Here is a 27,776-nt window from a genome sequence, read left to right as displayed (position 1 = left end):
TAGACATACCTAAAGTTAAAACATTTTTTTTATATTAGAAACATTCAATTGAAATTGAAGAGTAACATTTCTTTCGAATAGGACTTTGTAGCAAGTGTGTAGAAAGAAGAAACATAATAAATAGAACTTGTCCTTCCATACTAATTACACACTTCACTACGTTTTATATTTACAATAACATTTCATTGTGGAAACGCTTTTATGATGTGCCTTTTCCGGTGCTAATTAATTTACCCAGAATTAATTCAGTTGAGATTGAGATCTTCATATCTTTATAAAGCGTGCACATCTAATCTCGACATGATGGGATATCAAACTGGGAACTGAAGGTGTCAAAAATATCTTACATGAGTCGTTTAATATGGATGGAGCTGCTAAAAGATGAAAGTAACATTCGCGTGGATGGGACACTGACAGAAATTTCAAGATAACGCAAATTTTAATAATATGGCAAATTCGTTGAAAACATGCTAACGATCTATCACACTTATGTCATTTTGTTTATAGGGAGATTGAAAATCTTACTATTTATTACTTGAAAGGAATTAATATTGTGACACTTTTTAATTTAAATAGTGCAATTGGTGAATATTAGTGTAGATTATTGTACATCGTCGGCTAGCTAAATATGTTGAACTAACTTGGTCATCTTAAATATCTCAATACTAGGAGAAATGTCAGATAATGAAAACATTTGGTTCGAGGGAACAGACCTAATGATAGACAAAAAGTAATTTTTTCAATTTCAAGGTCATCGCTGGTTCTTTTAAATGAGACTACATATTTTTGCTACTGTGATATGCAGTGGCGGCTCGTAGCTAAAATTAGTGGGGATGCTGCTCCAGAAAATTTCAGCTTCCCATGTGCACATGCGCACAACAGTGAAGCGCACAGTTCCATACGAAGATTGTTGTATCTTTTTATTATATTATATATTATATAATATCAAGTGGAAATAGGGGGTGCTGCAGTTCCACAGTGCCTATACGCGAGCCGCCACTGGTAATATGATAGCCAAGATCAAGGTGAATGCAATGTCATACAAAACTATGACCTTCAGGTGGCATTGAGTACAGAAAATTCATAATAGTTGAGAAATGGATAAAAATAGTAGAACAATAACTGTGATTGAAAGGTTAATGGAGGAGAACTATTTCTTTATGATGAATATTCATAATGATGTCCATTAACACCAATATGTTCATGTAAACTATTTATGAACCATCCTCTAACCCTCATTGCAACTTGTTCACTGATTGTTAACACATGTAATTGTGATACATTCTTTCATGTCGTGTGATACTGTGGGAATTTGGTCGTGCACTGCTGATTTAATCGTACTCCAGAGAAATGGACGTCTTCTGAAATATTGATTATAATAAAATGACTTTTCTTTCATTAATATTTCAGCCACAATCATTATTTCACTATTATCATGCATTACTCAATTATTGTCAATTTTTTTTATACAATATATGTAGGTCCTTGTGTTCGCCTTAATCTTTTCTTAATAATAATAAAAGAATTAAATAATAATTTAAATGTATAATAATAAAAATGCGTAATTCTATTTAAGAAAAGAACCACGATGACCTTGAATTTTTGAAAATTCCTAACCTTGAAAAAAAATAACCTTGAAAAAGTTGTTTTACCTATCGTTAAATATTTCCCTTCGAACAAAATATTTTCACCATACGAAAATTTTAAAAAATAACATATCTGAGATGCTGAAATCAGATGGGACACCCTGTAGATCCTCTCAGTGATATTTATCAGATTTGAGATTCGTAAAAAAAAGTGTGATAAAAGGAAATTTTTTCCTTTCAAATTGGTAAATGTTGTAAGGTAGAAGTAACTTTCAAGATTTTGAACATTGATTAAACTATTTTACTCCCATAATAATTACGAGCCGGAACGTAATTTTACGCTAGCCTGAGCAGAAGAAAACTATAAATGTGTACGGACATTGGCCATTATTATAAATAATGTCTCATGGCTCTACAAAATCCAATTACATTTTTTTAAATAATACCGAATAATTGTACATTTACTTAATACTTTTATTTCATAGTACTTTTACTTAATAAATCAACTACTAGTAATGCCGAACAATTAAATATGTACATTACATGTTTAACATTTCTTTGTACCATCTAAAGTAATTAAAATATATAAATGACTAATTACAGATAAATTTTAACGTATCTTATTAAATTTTTACTTGTATTTCACTTTATTAGTATTCGCATAAAACTTAGTTTAAATAATAATGCAAGCAATTATGAGTAATGATTTCATAGCTTTATAGCACATCGACAAAATACTGCGTTATAAAAGAATCGTAACTGACCTGATGTAACCAATCAATGGAGCCGAGAAATGGTGATTTCATCTGTAGATAAAATAAGTCGCAAATATAGAACAAAAATTGTTTGTTAATCATATATCGTTTCTATCGTTTCTTGTCAACAGAAATTCATATGAATCTAATAAATTGTTCAAATAGCACATCAAACGAGTAAACATAATTTTATATTCGCGATTAAATTTCTTTTATAAAATCACCTTCAAGTTGCACCATTGATAAAGAAACAGCTCGCATACATATATATATATATACCAAGAAAAACTTACTACAAAAACAACGAACGGATCGTCTTATTCGTGATTCAAGATTGCTTACAGAACTGCGTAACTCTCTAGACTCATCTCTGTCTCGCTAGTGACCTCTGTACTAGTAATTACGGTCACGTATTTTTACCACTGCAATCCGCTCATTTTGGTTTCATGTTCTTACAGTTCGGAGGTGGGCGCCAGTTCCAGGAAAAGAAGTCCGATCGTCGTGTTCCCTTTTTCGGCGCGTCACAATTTCCATTGCACGTGGCCAAGACGATCATGAAAGAAGGGAGATCGAAAGGAGGATAGATCAGCGTGGGGTAGGAAAAAGCGAAAGTCATGTCAGACCAATCGCAGCCGAGGCAGACACGAAGCATTGTGCGCATCTTTGCCCCAGATAATTAATATCCGTGCTCGAGAGCGTATTCTGCAGCGCATCGCCGCGTCCTCCTCGATTGCCACATTTTCCCGTCGAGCTAATTGATTAAAGGGATTATTATTACGAGCAGGATGCGCCTACGGCCGATTTCCTTCTCTTCTCAACCGCTCGTACGTGTTGTAATCGCTGATTTTTCCACCCTTCTGTCTCGATTCGCGTCAACATCCTTCTCAGCGTCTCGTCTGTACTACGCTTATTCGTTGCTTCAATCCAATTCGATTAGAGGTGGTCAATATTTGCCGAAATAGTATTTTAAAGAGTATTTTATTATAATTAGAACAGCATATTTTATTTTCCGTCTCAGATTGTTAGAATGGAAATATTTTATTTTATGATTTAGATTCTTGAAACAGAAATATTTTATTATGATTAAAATAGTGTATTTTATTTTGTGTTTCAGATTATTAGATCTTGATATACAATAGAAATATTTTATTTAGTGGTTTAGACTGTCAAAATAAAAATATTATATTTTTGAAAATAAAGATACATATATCCTATAGGAAGTACTAATTTAAAAAATAAAATATTTCATTTTGACAGCCTGAACCACTACATCAAATATTTCTATTTCAATAATGTAAATCATAAAATAAAATATTTCTGTTCTAGCAATCTAAAACACAAGATAAAATATTTTATTTCAATAATGTGGCATCAAATAAAATATTTTAATATTAAGTAACTGATGTTTTGGATGATCCTATAAGTAATACGGTTGTTTTTTTTTAATTAATTCTTTGATCTAAAATTCAAGAGTTTCTATCGTCGAGTTATTAAAAGACGTGAAAAACAAGTTTTAGACATTGGTTGTAAAAGGTGTTTTTTATAAAATTGAATGTTTTTCTTGCTTTGTTTTAATAGTCTGAAAAATTTACGTTACTGACCTGCGTATAACCACTCTAATTGTATGCAGCAGGTTCCTACTGCGGTTTGTTGATAAACAATATAAACGCACAATGTACCTTGCCATTACAAAACAATTTACACTCATAAATATATTGAATACGAACGACCATTTTCAGCAAAAATATTAAAAATAAATAAAATATTTTACGACAAAACCAAATATTTTTAATATTCTTCAAATAAAATATTATTTTAAAAACATCTAACATCAAACAACATATTTTATTTTTTAAATTGTACACTAAGATAAATAAGATTATTTACTATTTACTATTTAAAATACTATTTTACCCAGCTCTAAATTCGATTCATAATGAATCATTCATTTCATATTTTTATTTCATTCTGAATCTATTAAGTTTTATTTAAAATTTTTTAATGAATTATTATTTAACTGATATATATGGTAAATAACGAGAAATCGGCGTGCTTATTTCAGAAAATTATTTAAATCTAAAGTAATTACTTAAATTCTTTTTAATCACGTCAATGTTAACCGTTATTATACAAATTGATAAGACAAAATTTAATTATGTCGTTATTGTATACAATTGGCAAAGTTTTCAGTATACATTTGTAGTTGCTTAGGTGACATAAATATCGTAAAAAGCACAACTCTATATTTTTATTACTAGACTGCGGATTTGTATGCAAAGTCATATTTCGATATGCTTTCCTATTTTGCATATTGTATACGTTTTGCATACTTTAGTCAGGAAGCTTTCATAATTATCTCGTCGTATTACTATAGTTCATAGCATTGTGTTGTGTTTATATCATCAATGGAAACTCGTCTCTACTACTACTCATTAGAATTTCTCGATACAAGTAAGCAATAATATTGTCCTGTTTATCATTAACAGATTCCATACAAATATTCAGGAACTGTATTAATCATTTACGGAATGTACCCGGTAGTTGAGGCGAACAAATTCGCATTTCGACCTGTGTTTACTAAGACTTTTTTACTCAGCAAAGTGTGTTCTATATACCATATAAATATTGAATGGTTTTTATACACCCTGTATGGTTACAGGAATAGTCCGCCGTCCGAGGGTTAATTCGTGTTAAATCAAAGTCGTGTAAAAAGAAAATTGGGTGTAAGATTTACACCGTACGTACATAAATTCAACATTTTTCTCGGGTTAAGAGGCTCTGTAAAATCAACTATAAGAGTAGTCAATATATCACTATTCCAATTTGCACCGCCTAACCGTCCGAATAAATTTTCTCCGAGATGCAATCAGCCGGCGTAGTTCATCACGTCGCGTCGCGTCGGCATATCGAGTAAGAGGGTGAAACGTAGCAGCGATCCACAGCAATCCGTCGTTTTGCTCGATTACAGTGTCCTCTCCTCTGAGCTGAATCCGTTGTTCGATCAACGATAACGTCATTTTCGCGAATGGCTTCGCGTCCGTAGGCAGATCATGTCCTCGGCCTAGAAATCATCGATCCTCGTCATCTCTGTTCCGTATATCGCAATAAGTCAGAGGAAAACGTGCCCAGTATAAGTATTGCAGCTATATTAGTCATAATTAGACTCCGGATTTTATGCATTTATGACAAAAATTACTAGGCGCTATTTCAAACGGTGAAAGGATTAAAAGACTTTAAACAGTATTAATATATTATTTGCACTACATTGAAATTATTAGTCAAAAATACGAATTTATATTTACGTCCTCAAGTATCTAAAACTAGGAAAATGTATCTCTATGGGGATTTATGTTACGCACATTTTTTTGTAATTTTACTTTTTACATTCATCGAAACAAAAAGCTAGTCCTCGACGAAGCTGATTTCGGAAAACGTTACAGTTATTTAAACTCACAGATACAACTTTTTATCTAAATTTTCAGCTTCATTGTTAGCAAATTATTTTAAAATTAAATTAGCAAATAGCAAAATTATTTTTGAAAATATGAAAAAACTTTATTAACCAAAATTTTTCGGTATAAAGACAATACAATTCAACAAAATTAAAGTTGAAATATCTCTTAAATTAATTATCTTTCTACATAGGTCACTACTTTTTTATAGAGAGTGACAAGCTGCATCGAATAGTGCATAGAAAAGTGTACGTTTCTATTTTAAAAAATGAAGGTGACCTTGAAATCGTCGAAACTCTGTTATCAACAAGAAAAACTGTTATAGCCATATTGTAGTCCCCTTTATATTGAAAAACTTAGGTCAATAACGTTTTCCCATATATTCAAAAATAATTTTGCTATTTGCTAATTTAATTTTAAAATAGTTTGCTAACAATGACATTTTAAACTGATATATTTCCAAGATAATAATTTTCATTTCACCGATACATGCAATATCCGAGACAACGGTTGTTTTTAAACAAGATATCGATTAAAAATTACTATTCTTGATTTGATAAAACCTTCAAACCTTGCGATTACCATTTCTTCTGTTCAAAGTATTTCACGCTTTAGAAACGACTCTGCGCAGCGGAAGAGATAATAATCTGTTGAACAAAGGTTTGTTGAATACGACCGATACGGTAAGATTTCATAATTCATTGCAAGTCATTTTGTTACAATACCGCGTGATGTAAGTAGTCGAACTTTTTAATTTTTGTGGTCTATATTTTTATACATATTCAATTTCCTAGCAATATTGAGTTGTTATAACTTCTTACAGATGTGAAGAAGTGGATTAAACCTTTCTTGAGCCATCATACAATAGCTGTTTCGGTTGCAATAGTCATTTTGGTATGTCATTTCAGAGTTTTATTAAAGTCCAATTCATTGTACAATTCGTTTTTACAACCGTAACATATTTTTCGTTCAAAGCAATAGTAATAAATAATAATAATAATTTGGAAAGCATGAAATTAAACTTAGTACATAATAATTACTTTATATCGGTGATATCATCTAGTACAGCCCAATAGTTAATTTATTTAATCTTAATATATCGTTTACGAAATTGTAACATTAATATTTTATAAATTAAGTTTAATCCAAGTTGGCATTCGATTAACGAGAAAAAGTCATATACAATTGGATCAGAATATACATGCATATACTTGTAATATTACATCAATTTAGGTTTCCATAGTTCGATATATGTAGATTATTCTTTAGAATTTAATTGAAAATGTTATAGAAGTTCAATTTTAAATTACATTGGCTTGAGCAGTATACGAGATTAAGATAAATAGTTTTTTGCCCATTTGCATTACACTTTCATAGGTAATGGACCATCCATGGAATATTCCTCGCAAAAATGTTTATTGGAATGTATTTTAAACACAGTGATCCCCATCAATATTGCAGCACACTTTAAAAGAGAAAAAACTTTAGAAAAGTAAAACCAAGAGATTTGAGGTTTTTAAAGAATTAGAACGCACAAATATGAACGTGTACCAATATACCGACTATAGGGTGTATGGTATCAAGTTAATATTAACAACTTTGAATGCCAAATATGAACTCTAAAAAGTCATAAAATCATAATAATTTAGTTAATAAAACCGGGACTAAAAGTAAAATTTATTACAGTGATTGCTACTTTAACCCTCGATCGACTTTAGTCTCGATGTTTTAATGAACGATATTGTTCATCTTAAGAAAGACTATACTGTCCAAAAAATACCAGATATCGATAAATTCCTTAAAGGACTGACACTAAAATACAGTAAAAGTAAAATACAATAAAAGTGTTCACATAAAAAAATATTTACATTATAGATTAATAAGCGTTTAACACTTGAATTATATGAAAATACTTAAGGCAAAATAAAATAAACTGAATCCAATTTGTTTGTAAATAGCTTCATACACAAAATACAAAATCAAAAAGACAATATGCTGTTAAATCTTTTTTCTTCTTGACGAAGTCAAAGGAATCAAACCTACAAATGCCAATTATATTAAGCTATTGCTTAAAATTTCCTGCAGCTATATTATCCCCAGAAAGTTTATCTTTAATGTCTAATTTATAGATACCGTAACGCAACTTAAACTTGCCAGTCAAGTACTGCATGTTTTCGAATTTCGACTTCTTTTCAATTTATCATTAAATTCTCAAGCTATTTAAATTTCCCTGAAATTAAAGTTAAAATTAACTTATTATAAAAATTTCTTTAAATTAATTCTTTAATTTAAAATTTATCTATTCTATAATTATTACATTATCTATTATTATAATATTATCTATAATCTAAATTTAAAATTTAATCACTATAAGAATTTCATTAAATTTAATTTTCATAATAATTCTTTCATTGTATTCGATAAAATTTAGTACGATTTTTATTTGTTTTGGATCTACGGAGGCTGTTCCCATGACAAATAGGATTTCATTTCATTCCATTTTCTTAAAATTTGTCGGCAAAAATTGACGAGAGTTGATTTTACAAAGCTATATTTCTGCGCTACATTTGTTGCATGTCCATCGCGTACAAATTTTTCAATTCTACCACACTCTTTTTTTAATTGTTATTACTAAACGTTTCCGTTTTGGCAACATTACTACTATACCAGTTGTGTATCTAATCATTGTGAATAGTTTCCAGCATACAGAAACAAATATGTAAACACAGCCCATTTGCATGCAGCATTGTAATAAGAACTATACCGTTTGTACAATAGAAACTTCACGAAATGAGTGTTCGTATAATGGAGGTTCTACCGTGCATGATTGCTGCTTATTGTTCCACAACAGAATAATTACCGTATATTACATCGAACGGAATACATACCACAATAAGATCCATACGGAATTGCTTATTACGTATTAACGTTATTGATAATGCTTCGTGGTTATTAGCATGGCTTGATTGAACGCTAATATGATATATGCATGTACGTTATCAAAACAATGATATCGACTACAGAAACTAGCAGCTAAATTGTATTTATGAGAAGTAACTGCTTTATCTGAAAAGGGGACGACAGTCAGAAGTGAAATTAATTTTGATCATATGTAGCAATTTCTTTCGCTAATTCCTAAATAACCATAGTAATGATTATAAAACAATGTTAGGCGATTGCCCTACTACTATATAACATTCTCAATCGTCAGACGACGGACCATTCTTACAACTACAGTAAAGTCTTGATCTAAGTAAGCCGAACGGAACTACACGATCTTAGTCAGTTCGCTTACCCCTCCACTGGGAGGGGCCAAGAAGCTCGAGCTGACTCGGTCACCGAGCAATGTAAAGTGTAAACATACCGCGTAATCCGATCGGGTCGGATATATCGGTGTGAACCACTACTAATCCAATTACAAAACTTCTTTATTTTTCATTATTTTTTTATAGGACTTCCACCAAATTATTCGTGGCATTTTTCTGATTAAAGTGACGCTAAACACGATATAGTTTGAACTGTATTTAGTGGTTTAATAATATTGTATTTAGTGAACGGTATGTAGTGCGTCTTCGGCCGCGCGGTCCGTGCTTGCACGCACTGTTCTTTTCTACGTTCGGCGCGGTCGACGCGGTCACAAGGAAATAGTAGCTGTACACGATCCATGTCACAGCACGGACCCGAGGATTAGGCTTAGATCAAGATTTTACTGTATATAAATCCGTTGTTTTTAATGTCACAACTATTTATTTTATTTAATCGCCAGAAACTACATGACAATGTTGATACTCTGGATCAAAATAGACCCAGTCCCGGCCGTCGAAGAGTTAATACGTATACGCAGCATGTTCCGAACTACTTTAAAAAAGAAACCAATTACAAGTACACTCATAACTGTGCAATACTTTTTGCAGTGAACTCATCTAAACATAATGCGATATAAGTAATGATTCTAAAACAAGAAAGTTCGCAAACATAGATGTCAAATTAGGGAAGAGCTTTTTCAAAAAGCGAATTTGTTTTTCAGCTTTGTACAAACCTAACGAACATATAAACAAAATGGTGCTTAAGATTAACTGCAACGGTAGTCAGTTTTGCAATATCTGTACACTATAAAGAATTAAAGAATATGTTCTAATTTCACTATTGACGAAATCCCTTGATCTGTAATATAAACTTTAACAGTTCGTTAACGCTAAACTTACCAAGCACAAAGAGCGATTAAAATGTTTTACCTTATAAAAATGACAAGCCATATATATTTATAGTTTGTGCCATTTTTGTTATAATATGTGCTTGGATAAAAAAATTTGTTCACTTGTTTCCCATGGAATCAACTTTCTAATTCCAATAATTGCAAAATAAAAAAGTACGAAACTGGTCATTTGACCGGCAGTGTTAAATTCGTCATCAATAAGTTCGTATAACAATTTCTTTGGAATTCGTTCATTCAATGTGGATGTATTACTCAATGAAAAAAACATAGCCTAAGTAAGCTTCGAAAATGTTGAAGTGTAAGTGTAAGTAAAAAGTTAAAAATCTATGGGTTGCCAAAGTGAAGTTAAGCCTAAGACAATAGGTTTGTACCACTTTGTCAACAAATTGGAATTATTGTTTACTGGTCTATAATATTTCAAAGAAACGAACGCTTGATATTTGTAAAATGCTCTCATGATCTACATTTACATCATAAAGAAGAATGAAAAACAATCTCTTTATCATCAATTTGTTTCATTATATTACAGTTTAAAAATGTTACAAAGTGAAAATAGTTCATACTTTAGTAACTTGTACATATTTTTACGTGCATATATATTACTGTTAATAACAACTATTAATGGAAAAATGTGGGACAACTTCACTCGTGATGAGAGGTTACTAATAAAGGAAACAGAGTAAAAAATTCTAACTTAGCCCGAGTCAGTGACTATATTACATTTTACGACATCTGTGACGAACATAATTTTAAAGCAATAAAAGAGTCCTGTAGCTGTAAACAGTATATTAAAATATGTGAATAATGTATTTAAAAGGAAGAGGAACTTTTTTATTGTTCTGTATGCGCAAAAATGATTTAGAAAATTAAATAAATGCTTTATTCTAATGTTCATATAATTGAAAAAATAATTTTGTTTATTCACACTCATCAGCAATAAATTATTAACAATAAATACGTTAATAATGCGCATTCTTTTGTAATGTAACCGTGAATATTTCCATTTGCAAATTAAAAAGAAATAATTCTTGTCAATTCGTAATTGCATCGAGATTTTATTAAAGCGTGGATTTTCCTCGATTCCGGTAGAAACGTGGGAATGGCGCACTATGTTCGGTTCCATTCAACGATTCGATCTCGATGTTAGATAAAACACCAGATTTTGTATCTCCGCAGTTCGTTCCCCGGATTTTTTCTTCGTCCCGTATCAATATATACCACGAAATCCATCCAATGCCTAACACGCTCTCACTGATTGCTGAAATAACGTTGCTAAATCGACGATTTATTATTGCCCCGTGTAGCAATAACGTGGCCAATACCAAGCTGCCACTGATGTCGAGATGCACCCGGTATGACAACGTTGCGGTAATATGAATAGCTGGCCCAGATACGAATGTGTTGATGAGCACTATAAAATATTATGCTATTTTTTCTGTCGCTGTATCAAACAAAGAACCTGGTCGTGTACGATGGCAGACAAAAGAAAGTCTAAATAATAATATATATGATAGCTATCACAATTTTTACAAACTGAAATTTTATTTTAAAGAAGCAATGAATTTTTTAGAAATGTCTGTATCCTATAAAATAATGAAAGCGAGATAACTACAAAAGGGAGTATAAGATTAATAGTTAATTTTTGACATTGAAACAAGTAAAGAAAATCAGTGAAAGAGAAAGATCATATCAGATCTTCAGTGATCAGTGTAAGTTTAATTCTATATTTTTGTGATTGCAATTTTTATACTCAAACATTTTGTCAGTGTAAGTTTAATTCTATATTTTTGTGATTGCAATTTTTATACTCAAACATTTTGTTAGTTTTATTACTTTGTAGGACCTATAGCTATAGTCTGTTAACCCCTTGCCGTTCGAATATCTTCATGGTTATAATAATTAGAACTTCTTTGTCTGTAATAATTTCATAGAAGGAGGATAAAAGTGCACAAGGTGTCCCAAAAATGTTATACTTCCTTGAAGAGGATGATTCCTGACATTTGAAGTAACTTTTTTCTTTGCGAAAATGTTCTCCGCGGCTTTGTTTTGGAGTTATTAACGAAAAACATGGACCAATCAGAGCGCAGCTACTGCGGACGGATTTCAGCTTGGCCAATGCCAATCCCACGCTCAACGAGACCTGTCGCCGAGACGAAATCCGTCCGCTGTAGCCCTGATCTGATTGGTGCATGTTTTTCATTAATGACTCCATAACAAAGCAGCGGAATACATTTTTACAAAGGAAAAAGTTACTTTAAATGTCAGAAATCACCCCTTTCAAGGAAGTATAACATTTTTGGGGAACTAATATTTTAGTACGTTTTACATTTTTTGGGGTAACTTTTGGAGGGAAAAGTGGGACTCTCAACATTTTTTTAAATGGGAAGTAGCATTGATTTTTTGTTATTGTGATACCTCTCATTAAACTTAATAGCATTTACTTAATCCATTTTTTTTTTTATTGTGCAACTCACTTTTGTCCGCTGCATGTGTCGAACAAAATGGATTATTAACGATTTATTAGAGAACAGACAATTAAGTAAAATATTTTTTAATCGATCAACATGAACAGAAATTGCAGTATCAAACTTTCTTTTGTCCATCACTGTAAGTCGGGATATTGCTTTGAATTTGTCGGGAAATTGTTGAGGATAGACACAACATCTGGTGGAGCTATTTTTAGTGAAAGAGCCACCATTTTGAAAAGCGAATCAATAATGTTACATGCTACCGACTGGTTACACCAGAACACTTCAAATTAAAACGTTGACTGTCACGTTGATCATCTTTGAAAATTAATTGTTGTCGTAATATATTATCATAAACAGAATTTCATTAGGATTTGTAAGATCTAAGAAAACACCCCTAGAAGGGTTAAAGAAGTCACATTCTGTTAAATATCAATTCTTTAATTAAAATTTCGTTAACTAAATTATTTTGACTTCCTAGGATACTTTGATGTGGTAAATCAGCAATCAACGTGTTAACAAGTGAAATAGTTATCACTAGGGCAAGGGACCCAATTATTGTGGCGGTATTTTTAAAGCATAATGAATATTTAAAAAGGGACATATAAGAACATATATATTAACTGATTTTAATGAAAAAATTTAATATTTCTTTTTCAATATTCATTATGCTTTAAAAATAAGTATAATTAATATAGACACAGTAATTGGTAATCCCACAGTAATTGGGTCCATTACCCTACGGATTTTTTTACAAACATGAATACATCAAATACAAAACAGAAAAATGTTCAGACAATTTAAAGATACTGCTACACTATTTCCGACTTATTACAACGATTAAGGAAAGACAATTTTTATTTTACATACAATTCCGCAGTCTAGTATCACCGAATCATACTAAAGTTTAAACATATTTTTATAGGTAAATTTACAGGATCTAATATTAAATAATGTTTTATATTATTAATATAATATTATATTACATATTATTGCTACAAGTTTTAGTCCTTTTCATCCTAGAAAACATACTAAATCAACAAACGCATAAATATTGAACGTCGAAAGGAGACACTGAACGAGTCAATAACGCCTATATAGGGAGAATAATATCACCTTATACTTTTATAAATGTTACTGTGCATTATGTCGGACAAGTGAGTCATATTTCCCAATGTATCACTTTTTATTATCATGACCGACCCGTTAATGTTCTAATCTTATTTTTAAGTTAACCTTTTCTATTTCTCGTATCTAGCTATAGGCGTATTGAGTGCAAATATCTTGAAATAACGTGTTTTTAGATTTGGATGTGTTAATCAATTTACAATAAGAACTTAATCACCAGTCAATTGAAAGTGTGTCCCAATACAGTCATCAAGCTTTATCTTCGAAAACTGTTTAATTTAACTTTACGTTATTGCTGCATGGTATAAGATTCGAGTTGACGTACACCTAGTTTTCTTATTACGTTCCTAAATCATGTTTACACGGCATTATGACATTCTTCTTATCCATAAAGAAGTTTTAATATGCATTAATATCTAAATAACATATCCTTGGACTTAATACGAATTAAATGACATCTCATTGCGATATTTATTATTTGTTAAATTATCGCAGAGTTAACATAGATAGCAGCTATTTCTATGTGTTAAAACACACTAAAGCCTTTTTTTTAATTAGGACATCTAATTAAATCATACTAAAAGTTCGCTTCAAATTTGTTCTAACTTAATGTGTGACTATTAATCTGTTCTGCATTTTATTATTCATGTAATGTTACTTAAAATAACTAAAATATTATCTTCTGCAACATCCCACTATATTTTGAAATTAAAATCGACAACAAAATCTATTACGAATGCAAGAGCTGTCTTGCTTGATCGGTAAACGCGAATGAACTTTTAATAGTCCTACATTTAGAGCGCAAGTTCTATATAGCTGCTGAAAAATTTGGCTACGAATGAAATTCACATTCAAGACAGAAAGCTTAAACCCTGAGTGCTTGCTGAATCCTCAATGATATTGAACTTTCAAATTTGAGGAAAAATTCGTTTGAAATTTCCGTGACACAAATATCTTTCTTTTTCAATGCAAAGAGAAGGAACTCTCTTAATTAAAATAAAATGCAACTGATCAAACTAATTGCTTCACTTACAAACTGCGCGCGACTTTGTTCCAAGAAAGCTTTACTGTTGCGTCCATTAAAATTATTTAATTGCATCTTTATGTATAAAATTCAAATTGAAACTCCGAATGTGACTTTAAAATTACTCACCGATTTCATTACGTAGTATGTAATATTATCAATGAATAATGGACGATATGTCAGGTAACTTCAACTTAATTAGCACGACATATTTAAAATGAATTTCTCTCAAATAACATGAACTTCAATCAATTGGTAATGTATAATTTAAAATAAAATAAGAAGTAATAATAAAAACTTCAAATTTACAAATATACGTAAATAGAAATACATCTTGAATAAAAAATGTACTAAGATGTAATGTAGAATTTAATTTTCTGTATTAAATAGTTCGCTTATGCCTAATCGTTAGAAAGTTATTGACTTCAATAAGCTGTATAGCAACAAGTTCAAAAATGATTTTTACCACTTTAATCAAGAAAACAATTGTTTATCGAAATTGGAAGCTATTGCTTGCAACGAAGTTGAACAATCTAAGAATCTCTCCTGGTAAAAATAAAACTGAACATGGTTGTCAAAGTAAAGGACAAACTTTGAAAAGTTCATTGTTGAGTTGTTACGAAAGGGCGCGAATAAATAATCTACATAAATATTTTCTAAAATGACGAAACGTCGAATAACTCGTACGCTGTGTATATGCAAGCCCTCCGGGTGATTGTTACTATCATCATCATCCTCGATCGCTCTTCCATCAGCTATGACATCAAGGCCGCATCTGCCATAATTTATCATAACAAGAACGTTAAGTTCGTGACGCTGGAGGAATGAAAAATATGAAAAAGGAACACGAGGATGACAATGAAAAGACAAAGGAGATGGGTCTTCAAAGAGACGATGAAAAAAAAGTCGATAGCATGATCACGACCGAATACCCTGAATACTGCCCGAATAGCTGAATACTATTAAGTGATCGATCAATTAATTACATTTGATTGTGATCGAGAATAATTGTAATGACATTAATGGGTAAATTGGATTTCGTTCTAACGCAATCGTGCATTCGTTCAGCTGCAATTACCGATTAAATTCTCACCTAAAATTCAGAGTGACTGTACTCTGAGATTATTAGCTGTTAGATTCTAACAAAATTAATCAATTCAAATTTCACGTTTACGTGAGAACAAAATCACAAAGATATGCTTTGTAGATATTCAATCTACAAAGTAGAATATTTCTCAAACTTTGCAGCTGTTTTCATTTTCCAAAATTATTAACTGTTACATATTAAAGAAACAAATCAATTTAAATTTCATTTTTTGCCATTTTTCAAAATTATTAGATATTAGACACTGTAGAAGTAAATCAATTTAAATTTTATTTTTTGCCATTTTTCAAAATTATTAGATATTAGACACTGTAGAAGTAAATCAATTTAAATTTTATTTTTTGTCATTTTTCAAAATTATTAGCTGTTAGATACTACAGAAGCAAATTAATTTAAACTTCATTTCTTGTTATTTCCCAAAATTATTAGATATTAGACACTAAAGAAGCAAATCAATTTAAAGGCATTTCTTTTAATTATTAATCGTTAGATACTAAACAAGCAAATCAATATAAACTTCATGAAAACACTGCATTCTACGCATACCATTTAAATCTCTTCATTTAAAATATCTGTACCGCATGTTCCATTACGTAATAATTAATTTCAATCGTTACTCATAATTGAGTTTCATAAGTAACAGCCTTCACTTTTTTAATTACTCCTAAGTACTTTTCATTATAGTGCAATAAATTGTTTAGTGAAATATTTCATTCAATTTATTAATATCCGGCAAGTTAGATATAAAAATACACTTATTACTCATTGCCAGTACATATCGCGTAATAATGTATGGTTTCAAAATTTTGTACGTAAACATCATGTATGCAGCAAACTACATGTGTCCAATGCTCGTTTGAGTTAGATTTTGTTTTCTAAGATAAGGTCTTCTCTTCTCTTCTTCTCTTAAAATAAGGTCAAACGATTTATAAATGAATGTTACATTGCCTGGTACTACCATTTATGATTTAGTAATACATTAACTTTATTAATTAGTTATGTAGATCCATAGTATGTACATTGTATTTCAATATCGTTTACTTGAACGAAATGTCAAAATTAAATTACTGCGTTATTTCTAACAATACATAAATATTTTTGGTGTATAATCATATTTTGTATATTTGTGATATTCTGAACTGATTATCCTTTTTTTAATTAGCACGCATATTAATATACATATTACGGTTTGTACAAAACTATTTGACGTTATTTTACAAACCAGCTTTATGTCAGTAATTTTGGTTGATAATTCTAAGGTCCTTGAGTAGCAGTAGAATAGCGAAATAATTTTAGTAATTGTTGAGCTTTTATTAAACTATATTATTCTGTAAAAATCTGTACTAAAACCAAAATTATAATGAACCCGTTTATTATGGAAGTGGGGGAAACTCCATTTTTTCCATTATTGAGATATCAAAGGTTTTGTGTATCATACGATTGATATTTATAATTAATGTTCACAAGATTTTGTAGTTTTACAATGAGTAGATTTATCATACCACGATTTTTGTAAGAGTACATTAAAAAAAGGTGTTTCTACAAACATTAAATGATCACGATTTCATGATTACTAAATTATAAATATCGTGAATTGAAACACAAAAACATTTGTTCAATTTGAAACAATTTAAGTTTAAGTTGAATTTAAGTTTATGGTAAGAGAAAGAAAATTTTTCATTCGCAGGTGTTTTTTGGGAGATTATTGAAATATTTTGAATATATTGGAGGTGTATAGGGTAATAAATCTTGTAATAATCTTATAAAATCTTTAAGGTCTTCTCTTCAAATTTAATTTAGATATCTAATTTTGCTTTCAAGTAAAGTTTATTGCAATATGAATCAATGTGATTGTCGTGTATTTTTCTGATATGAGTGTAAGAATAATTTATTGTCCATAGCATTGCGTGATGTTTGATCAAAATGTAGCGATAAATGTACACAGTATTCATCGCTAGTAAAAAGTACTACAAAATGACAATGACAATCTTGTAAATGACGAACGTGAACGATCACAAAATTCTATTTCTCCTGTTCAAATAATTTATGATACATATATACATATATTTATGATATATATAACAACAAATACAACAACATTTCATATGCAACAATCTAATGATAATAATAATAATAATAATAATAATAATAATAATAATAATAATAATAATAATAATTCGTTCTCTTTAAAATTGCATACATTCTTCATCCAACGATGACGAATTTGGTTTTACAATACTCCTATTTCTTTGGACCTTCTTTAAATATCTATTTTTTCAGTCGAAAAAGTAGTCTAAAATTCACCACCCAATTGATATTCGTAGATCATATTTCTAAAATATGAAATGCACCAAACTTATAGCTAATTCGAAATATAGAATTATCATTACCTGTACAATAACTTCTATTAGTAACTTGCACCACTGTCTGAGATTAACACAAAGTTATCCATTGATGAATTGTAACACTTCCACTGGCTCAAACAATGAATCAATAATAATATTAAGAAGAAAAATAGAATTTCACGTTTCAGAGTATTCTCATAATAAAAGTGTTAAATATTTAGTAAATTGTCGATCACTGCATGAAACATGGAATTTCAGAAAAATCGAACTCCAATCACCAAACGATGATGCAGTTAAAGTGAATATCATTTCTACGACATCTGCAACGGAGGAAGTTAGCAACTCGACGAATTGTAAGACAACAATTCATAGCACATGAAGTTTGTCCTACTTTCATACTTTCGTACTTTCAGTTATCAGTATTATATTGGTCGATTGAACAATAATTCAAATAACATTCGAATGGCAAATTAATAATAAACTATAATTTCTGATCGATTTGATGCTGAGACACTACGAAATTGATTTTTTTTTCACAAGTAGAGTTGCCCCACTTTCGCAATGAACGACTCGTATTTATCGAAATATGGATATAACAAGAAAACAAAGCAGAATTATGAAGACTTTATTAGATTAAATTTTACTCAACACTAATCTCCCAATCCACACACCCCCCTCCTCAATTCCTCCCCTCCCGGCATTTACCCCACGTTCACTAAGAGTCCTACCTGGTAGCATCCTCTTGTACTCCCGCGAAGACTTTCTCCGAAAGACGGCCAACTATATAAGCCAGATCTCCGATGTTTGAACCATGTTAGACGAAATCTTACGGATGCGTTGAGTAGGCTACGTAGCCTCCGCGACTAGATCTGAAATCTCTAGTTTTTTTTTGTCATCGCTTTCTCAATATCCATCATAGACACGTGAACGTATCGAAGGAAAAGTCCTCCCGTGATTAAAGGACAGTTCGTGTATGTGAATTGTCGTCCAACTCTATTTTTTATACTTCCACGATCGTCAGCCATGAGGCCCGCGAGAAGCTGGGCCTCTTTGGCAGCGACCGTACTCGCTACGGCCCTGCTCTTGCAGAACATCCACGCTGAGGGTAAGAAATCGATAAGAATCTCTAATTTTCCTCCCCGTCAGAAGAAGAAACCACTCGAAACGGACCCGTCAAACATTCGCGTAGTCGATAGTGCACGTATGTTTAATCTTCTTGTAGACAAGATCTGTTAGTATATAATAATTTGGCAAGAATCTTTGCTTAAGAAAGTAATATTTTACTTTCTCCAGTTTTTTCTCACCTTCCGTAGCGCAACCTTAATTACGGTATAATTTAATTAGACACTCTTCCCTTCCAATTCGTTTACATTTTTCTTCCTGTATCGCACGAAACGCGTAAATCTACGTGTAACGTAATAATTAAAAATATGTAAACTGCGAAAAATTTTCTAAACTATTTCAAGCAAGCAGGAGTTGAAAGTGAAGTTTATGAAAACGTTATATAATATCGTAACATTTATACTTCCGAATAAAATAATTGTATAAAACGATATGGAATGATAATTATGTACAAAGCAATTTTAATTCACTTTTGTGCATTTTAGTTCTCTGAAGACTTATGTTCATGCATTCCAGAAAAAATTAATTTGGATTCTTTACGTGGTTTATTATAACAGAGTACCTTCTTACAGTCGTTTAACATCTTCACCCGAATAACATAGTGAACATATCGTAATGTGTGCTATCCCTCGTGTCCCACGACAGGCATTTATGGTTACAAACATTATCTTTGACGTCACACGAACACTAAACAATAAATTTTGATAAAAGTATTAATATGTTTTCATCTTGTGACTGTTGCATTATTTTAAAGTGATCAAGTACAAGGTTTTAAATTAACTTCGTAACATCAAAGTTAAACTTATAGACACGACTTTCAAATTAATAGTGAACTATGAACATATTATTATAAGTTATTTCTTTCTTTACTGAAAATAAAATTAATTAATTTAATCAATAGTTGTAATTAATTTTACTAAATAGATATTTTACTGAAATAATTTTACCAAAAAATGAAACAAAAACTAATCTGAAAAAATCTGACAAATTTTTATAATTCTTTTCTTTTACTTTCTAATAATTATGAAATATATTGTAAAATGGACTCACAATTGAAAAAGTGATAACCTGCAAATGTCTTTACGTAATGTCGTATCATATAACTGTAATGCTAATAATATATTTATTAAAATTAAACAAATACGATAAATGTCAACTAAAATATGAAACGTGCGACTTAGTCATTGTTAGATTTTCTGTCGTTACAATTTTGAATCCACGTGCGCAACAACAAGCCTAATATCAATAGGTATGCACGACTGTGATTGAGTATAATTCATGTTGTGTTTTGCACTACAATATAATTCAGAAACTTACTCGTCTGTCGTTAGCACACATATAAATGACATTATTTCGACATAAACGCTTCGGCAAGATCGAAATGCATGGAAAGTTGAAATCTCTGTAAAATAGTAGAAAGTTTGGGTAGATAATTCGGGATAATACGCGACTACAATAAGAAATGATCTTCGCTGCTAACAATAAGTATTCATTCAATCGAACGCCATTAACGTCGCGTCGTAAAGTCTTGACAGTCATAAAGTCTTCAATCTTCTTCAATTTAATGGAATAACTGCGTGTAAAAGTAGCAACAATTGTCCGATCAAAAATAGTCAGCTAACCTAACTCTGTCTTTTTTAGTGGAGTGGAGTAAAGGTTATTTAACTTATTCAACTATTTTTTAGTCACAATAAATAATCTTTTACGAACCTTTCATCGCCGAGTAAATTAACGTTGCTGGTCGGATTAAATTTTCAAACGAGACCCTAAGCCTATAGAACTACGAAAATCCTAGAATAAAGTAGAAAGTTGAGATAAGCAATTCGGGGTAATACGTGATCCTGATGTTTCGCGATAATGCGATGGTTAGCGATACGTGATGGAACTATTGCTCGGCACTCTCACGGATTAAACCAGGCAAAGGATAAACATTTCACGCGATCCCCACGCGATAAGTTTCTCTTTGGCGACGGACATCCGGCGGTGAATAAAAATTAGACACGAAATTGAAAAATCAGGACGCGACTGAGATACAAATCGTTTCTGTCTGTTTAACGGAGTCGAAACCAAATTTGAGATACAGCGGATTCGAAAAGTATCCGATTTTGAAAAAATTGTCGGTATTTAAACTCTGATAATTTAGCGGAGGAAAAACTGAAGAAAATTTGGCTACCATTAATAACAGTCGGACCATTTTCCCCCAAAAATGTTATAAATTGAAACTTCTGTAGAAATATTGAAAAATTTTTTCATAGCTGAAGCAACCACAGATTTGAAGATCGATGCCTCCCCTTTGCATCGACCTTTTAAAAATTGTTGTATGATTTTTTTCACCATTTTATAGAACAAAAATCGTTGCAAAGAGGAGGCTTCTATTTTAAAATCTATCGTTGATTCATTTATGAAAAAGAAATTTAATATTTTTAGAGACACTTAAATCGATACCATTAACTAGGGAAAACATCTCCTCAGTTTTCCACCCCTTATATCGTGCAAAATTGTCTTATGTGATCAAGAATGATAGTTTATGAAAGTAGAAGTCTCAAGCTTTAAAATGAGACCAAATTCATTTCTGTATTACTTTTTTTTAAATGAAATTGTCAAGGTTTGAATGGCAACGATTTTTAAAAAATCGAAGATTTAATGTTCAAATACCTTTTGGGTTCACTGTAAATAGAAAAACGCAAGACTAGTTGCCCACGACACATTTTGCGGAAATTATTAAATAAATTCATTCGCTTGTGTACGCGCTATATTAAATGTCGTGCGACATCGCAAGAAATACATCTTTATGATTTTTATAGGAAACTACAATTCAGTGAGTTTAATTGCTCGGTACCTCTAATATGAATGGACCTGCGGGTAGTGAAAGAAGTGTTAATAAAAATTGTCTGTATTAATTTCTACATATAGGAGCTGCATAAACATCTATTTCTTTTCTCAATCATTTTATAGAGTTGAAAATAGTACAGCAGTATTTTAAAATCCTTTAAATATTTTTCGCTGTTTTGTATTGGATCTATTCATTTTTGCGATAAATGCATAAAATCTGTAGTTTAGTTATATGTGAATAAAATATAGAACAGGAAATTACATTAAACCTAAAATTTTACATTCATTTTAAATTTCTTTTACAACTATTATATTTATTTTAAGGGGATGCACTCTAAACAGATAGCCAATGTTGAAAAGCTTGCTCGATAATAAGTAAGATCGATATATCTTTTGAAGACCATCCATCATTCGCTTATCTGATGGAGTACAGAAACTTGGAAATAATTTGAAAGAGATTTTCCTTATAGTTCTCATATTTCATAGAGCAGAATGCCGAGGAAATAATTTTCATTCATTTTTATTTCTGACGTTGTATTAAAAACCGAAACAGCTCAATAGATTCAATTTAAAATAAATTATTGAAATATTCAAACGTCAATGAGAGGACTCTGACATTCTTTAGAAATACACACGATATTATAATCCGTACTGATAAAATTATTAACCATTAGACTGCGGTTTTTTATGCAAAATAAAAATTGTCTGCATTAATTTTAAGATACAAGAGCTAGATAGACGTTTATTTCTTTTTTGAATAATTTTAGTGACTTGAAAATAAGACAACAATACGTCTAAAATCTTTCAATCTTTTTTCTGTTTTGCGTTTGAATTAGTAAATTGTTGTCATAAATGTATAAAATCCGCTGCCTACAATTTCTTAAAACCTGAGTTTTCTCTAAATTTTTTACTTACATGAATTTAATGCATTTATAGTATAAAGAGCAGATGAAATTTAAAGTGATAAAACAATTAGAAAAATTTATTGATATCGACGTATTATTTCCAGCTCATCGAAATGATAAAAAACAAGAAAGAAATTTCTAATTAGCTCCTGTTTCTTGCAATTGAGACAAGACATTTTAATGTTGCATACAGATCTACAGTCTAGTCTTTCTAATTCGTATAGAAAAATTGCAAATTGCATAGACATTAGTGTAATCGTAACAGTTGTTTAACTCATTTCAATCACTCCGCATTCATGTGAATAGTCTAAGAAAATTGATCAAATATTCCGACAATATCTTTGACAGTTAACTCCTACAAATAATGATGAAGTAATTTGGAAAAGCGAAATGTTTGCCATAGCTACACTTTCAAGGAACAATAGCTAAACAATTGTCTCCTAACTCGAAGCGAAAAGATGGTTCCCTGTGATACGAACTAACAAGGAGGGGACATAATCTTGACGATCGCTTTTTTTTAACGGAACTAGGCTTAAATTGTAGAGACCGACGAGTATAAACAATGTGTAATTAGCTGTGCCCAGCCAGCCATTTTTATGAAGAATCACTTTAAACGTTAAGATTTCAACATCGCCCAGTAAGTCGATTCTGCTTACAAGGGAAAACTTGTGACACACGGATTAGGAAAAACATTTTACAAACTCGTTCCTTATCAATAAAATCTTATAAACACGATTAGTAATAAATACTTCGTATAAAATTAATAACATGGATTTGTGCAATACGTTACATATCAGCGTTGGGCACATATCATTTAAAATAAGACGACAAATAGTCATTTGAAACAATGAATTATTTTAACTACTTTATTAAATGCGTTTAATAAATAACATAAAAAATTAATTTTCATGTGACGTTTAAATCAAATGAATTATGTTCAAATAATTTTTTATTTCAATTACGTTGTTCAAACAAAATAATAAATAATTTCACCTCGAGAAAAAGTTATCGAAGTGACTAAATTAATTATAATATTAAATTTAGATTTGCTAATTTTTGTAGTCTTAAATTTGTTCTTTAGTACACGAAGTAAATAGAATTTTTGAGAGTACGAATTATTTGATCAAATGAAAAATGAAATGAAAAATTATTTGAATTTCATTTGAAGTTCAAATAATTAAATAATTAAAAAAAAATGATTTGGCTGTTGAAATAAACTAACGTATGATTATTTCAAATAATATGCAGCCAAATAGAATCGTATATTGTATATCTTAACAATTATTTTTCAAATAATTTATTTCGATAATACCCAAGCCTGCTACACACAATATCTTCTAAAATAATTAGATTCACTAGAAATTGTTAGTTAATATTGATTAACATCTCTATCTTCCAAATGACATGTTAATAGTATAGTATATTAAATATTGTAATAAATGTTTTAGAGAATTTTATAAATGGGTTAACGCATTATTTACATCTTACTAATTGTAATTTAGAGGTAACCTTAATCTTATCTGAGTAATTCTTCGTATTCTTAATCTTTTTGTTTTGTTATTAGAAAAATAGAATAAAACATATTTATGTTTAAAGATTTCGCAACGTTTAATGTACGTTCACTTTTTCAAAAAACAGTTGAATAAACAGTTTATAAATGCAAGTCTGTAGGAGGAAAATATAGGTCAACGCAATAGGAAGAACTCCAAATGCGTTTTTATCCAAGGAATTGCAAAGATCACGTGCCATGAAAGAATTAGAAGCTATTCTCCAACGAGCAATGAGCAACATATTAAGATGAAAAAGAAAGTGAACACGTCATACATCCATAAGGACAGTACAATAAAACGTCATCGGAGAAGTATTCTAATCATGACAATATTTTAGATATAATGACTACGGTGACGAAACATTCTTTGCAATTGCTATTTTCATACCTTGAACATTCTCTTAAGGCTCAACTATATAATCATATCGCAATTGTGTTTCTCGATGGAAATTGGTTACGATCTAGTTACGATTTCGTGGTAATATAATCTGTTTTATCGCAGAGTTGAATATGTATATATACAATGAACTTTCTTGTCCAATTAATTAATCATTGAAATTTCACGTTACGCAAGGAAACGGTATGCATTATTCGTTATGCAAACTTTATCAATTAGAGTAGAATATTTCATCCATCACTTTCAAAGAAATATAACATCAACGTAACTATCCAAATATTATTGAAAATTTACAAAAATTCGTCAAAATTTTTTATATGTCAATATAATTTATATGTCAATATTTGTGAACATTACACGAAAAATATTTTAAACATTTTCATTTCAGAAGAACTCTTTAAATATTAACGTAAATATATTAGGTTGTTGCGTATGAAATGATCGATTTTTAACATTGACGTTTCACAAGCACAATTTTTTTTTAATAAACAAAGCAAGCAGTATTGTTAGCAACATATTCCGTCGACGAATTAAGAGTTTCTTGACTGTATTACATTGTTGAATAGTGTGTCGATTAATTGTTATTAATTACCACATTTTTCCACTCGTATAGAAAGAATGCACGATAACTGCATTGATTGGCGTTGGAATAAAGTTAGGTATCTCAATAAAAACTGAACCTGAAATATACGTCTTAAAATGATATACAGGGTGTCAATGATAGACAGGAACAAATTTTAAATGATAAGTAAATTATAATAAAATTTGTATATTCAATTGGAACTACATCTCCGAGTCAAAGTACGAAGACGGAGAATAATCAAGAGAAGAGCGTATTTGATTAGAGGCAACACTCTCCGGCTCTGACCTCCGTGATTTCAAAGGTATCTCGACGAGAAGGTGTAGGAGCACTGAGCGAACACAGTGCGAAGTTATCAACTACTTTCGTATGAATAATTACGAAGCTTAATCACGCGGGAAATCTCCTAGTCTTTCAAAATGACTGCACATATGAAGATATAACGATCAAACAGCTAGAATGCACTTCATGTTGTACACCAATGCATTTCAAATTACTATGTACAGCGGATCCGAAAAATATTTGTACATTAAACTTTCGAATCTCGAGAAAATTTTCAATATTTGCACTGATAATTTCGTTGAAAAAGATAGTACGATGATATATTTGGACTCATTGTAAAGCTCGAAGCCTCTACTTTCTTTATATTTATGCATGATATAGCAGGTGAAAAACTGTTAAGTTGAACCGTCTGTAGAAGCATACAAAATTTTTTTTCGGAAAGAATCTGTTACTTTGAAGATTGAACTTTCCCCTCTGTTACGACTGTTTAAAATTCAATCTACGATTTTTTTACTGTTTTAACAAATATGAAAATCAAGTTTGGTCGTGTAAAACCTCGCGGGGATATTTTATATTATTGCAAAAATGAAGTTTTAACCATTCGTTGTAAAGGGGAAGCTTCAATTTTTAAATCTACGGTGATTTCAGTTACGAGAAAATTTTTTTTAATGTTTTTATAAATGTTTCAATGTATAACAGGTTAGACCAAAAACAGGAGTTTCTTCAGTTTAGCAGTCGCTGAGTCGTAAAAAATTATCTTAGATTAAAATAAACAATAGATTGTCTAAATAGAAGCTTCAAGCTTTAACACGAGTCTAAGTATATTGCTGTACTATTCTTTTTAACAAAATAATCACAGTTCACATATCCGCAATTTCTCGAAAATTTGGTGTTTAAATACAATACTTTTTGATCCACTATATATGTCTTTATGAACCTTTAAAATACTGGAATTGTATAATATACAAATACATACATATACAAAACGGCAATGGTAAACATTTTCTTTACAGAGCATTGATTTCCTCCTGTTATTACTTCTTCTTAAAGTTTTTATTATTGTTTTGCTGTCTTTATTTTCTATAACGTTGGACACTTAACGGTGAAAAATATATGACATACAATAGCAAATTCTATGAGAATAAAATAAAGATTATGAACTATACCTAACCATTACATACTTTAACTTTTACAATGTCTACTAAGAGTGAATATTTATGACCAATACCTATCAGATGGAATTTAACTTTTAACTGAATAGTTTCTCGCAATAATCATTAATATGCTGGATTTCCTGTAAGCTAAAGGATTTCCTTTCCTAAAGGATTTCAGATGGAAAAATAAACATATATAAATTAGAATTTTATAGAGGTTTGTTTAATTATGTGAAAGCTATTTGCGTAAGTAATGCTATGCTTTTAACTAAAATTAATGAATTTGATAACATCAACGTACGGGAATGTTAATCGGCTGTCTGGGTTCCTATTAGAAATTAGTAATCTAACTAAATTCGGTATTAGGTGTTCCGGTTAGTTTTTGGGAATTATTTGCAGGAATGGCACGTTTCTTTTAAAAGAACGTTCAATTGCATTGAAATGTTGTTTGCTATCTATAACTTCCTCCAACTTTTCTAACAATAAATGAATTATACGATAAGAAAAAAATAGTTTCGTGTTCTTTGAATAAATACTTCAATGTATATCACTTGTACTTATCAATCGACTACGCAAATGTAATAATTGTAAGTACTGGATAACATTTTGAGCATTACTTGCATTAAAAATCAATCACTTAAATTAAATAGTTTTTCATTCAAGGTTCAATTCTCTCTTGAATCACAAGGTTAAAATTAACCCTTTACAATAAAGAACCTCGAGGTGACTTTTAAGTCTCGACAAAAAAGTAAATTATAAAAAAAGTAATTACTACTCTTGAAATCATACAACTTTCGTTTCAGCTATTTTTTCATAAATAGTTTACAAGCAATTTAGATGGCACACTTAGAACTCAGAATAACATTCGGCAGTCAT

The 27,776-nt window shown here is 30.5% G+C and overlaps 1 protein-coding gene across 1 annotated transcript in view; it reads left to right on the top strand.

The window, feature by feature from the left end:
- The window catches only part of LOC143356337 (uncharacterized), a 42,051-nt gene that overhangs the window by 8,010 nt on the left and 6,265 nt on the right, over positions 1–27,776 (top strand). The gene's annotated exons all lie outside the window — the stretch shown is intronic.

Source organism: Halictus rubicundus, chromosome 8 (assembly GCF_050948215.1).
Source record: "Halictus rubicundus isolate RS-2024b chromosome 8, iyHalRubi1_principal, whole genome shotgun sequence".
In the NCBI taxonomy this organism is placed as follows: Eukaryota; Metazoa; Arthropoda; class Insecta; order Hymenoptera; family Halictidae; genus Halictus; species Halictus rubicundus.
Note: the sequence above shows the minus strand (reverse complement) of the source record. Positions and strands in the feature narration are given on the sequence as shown.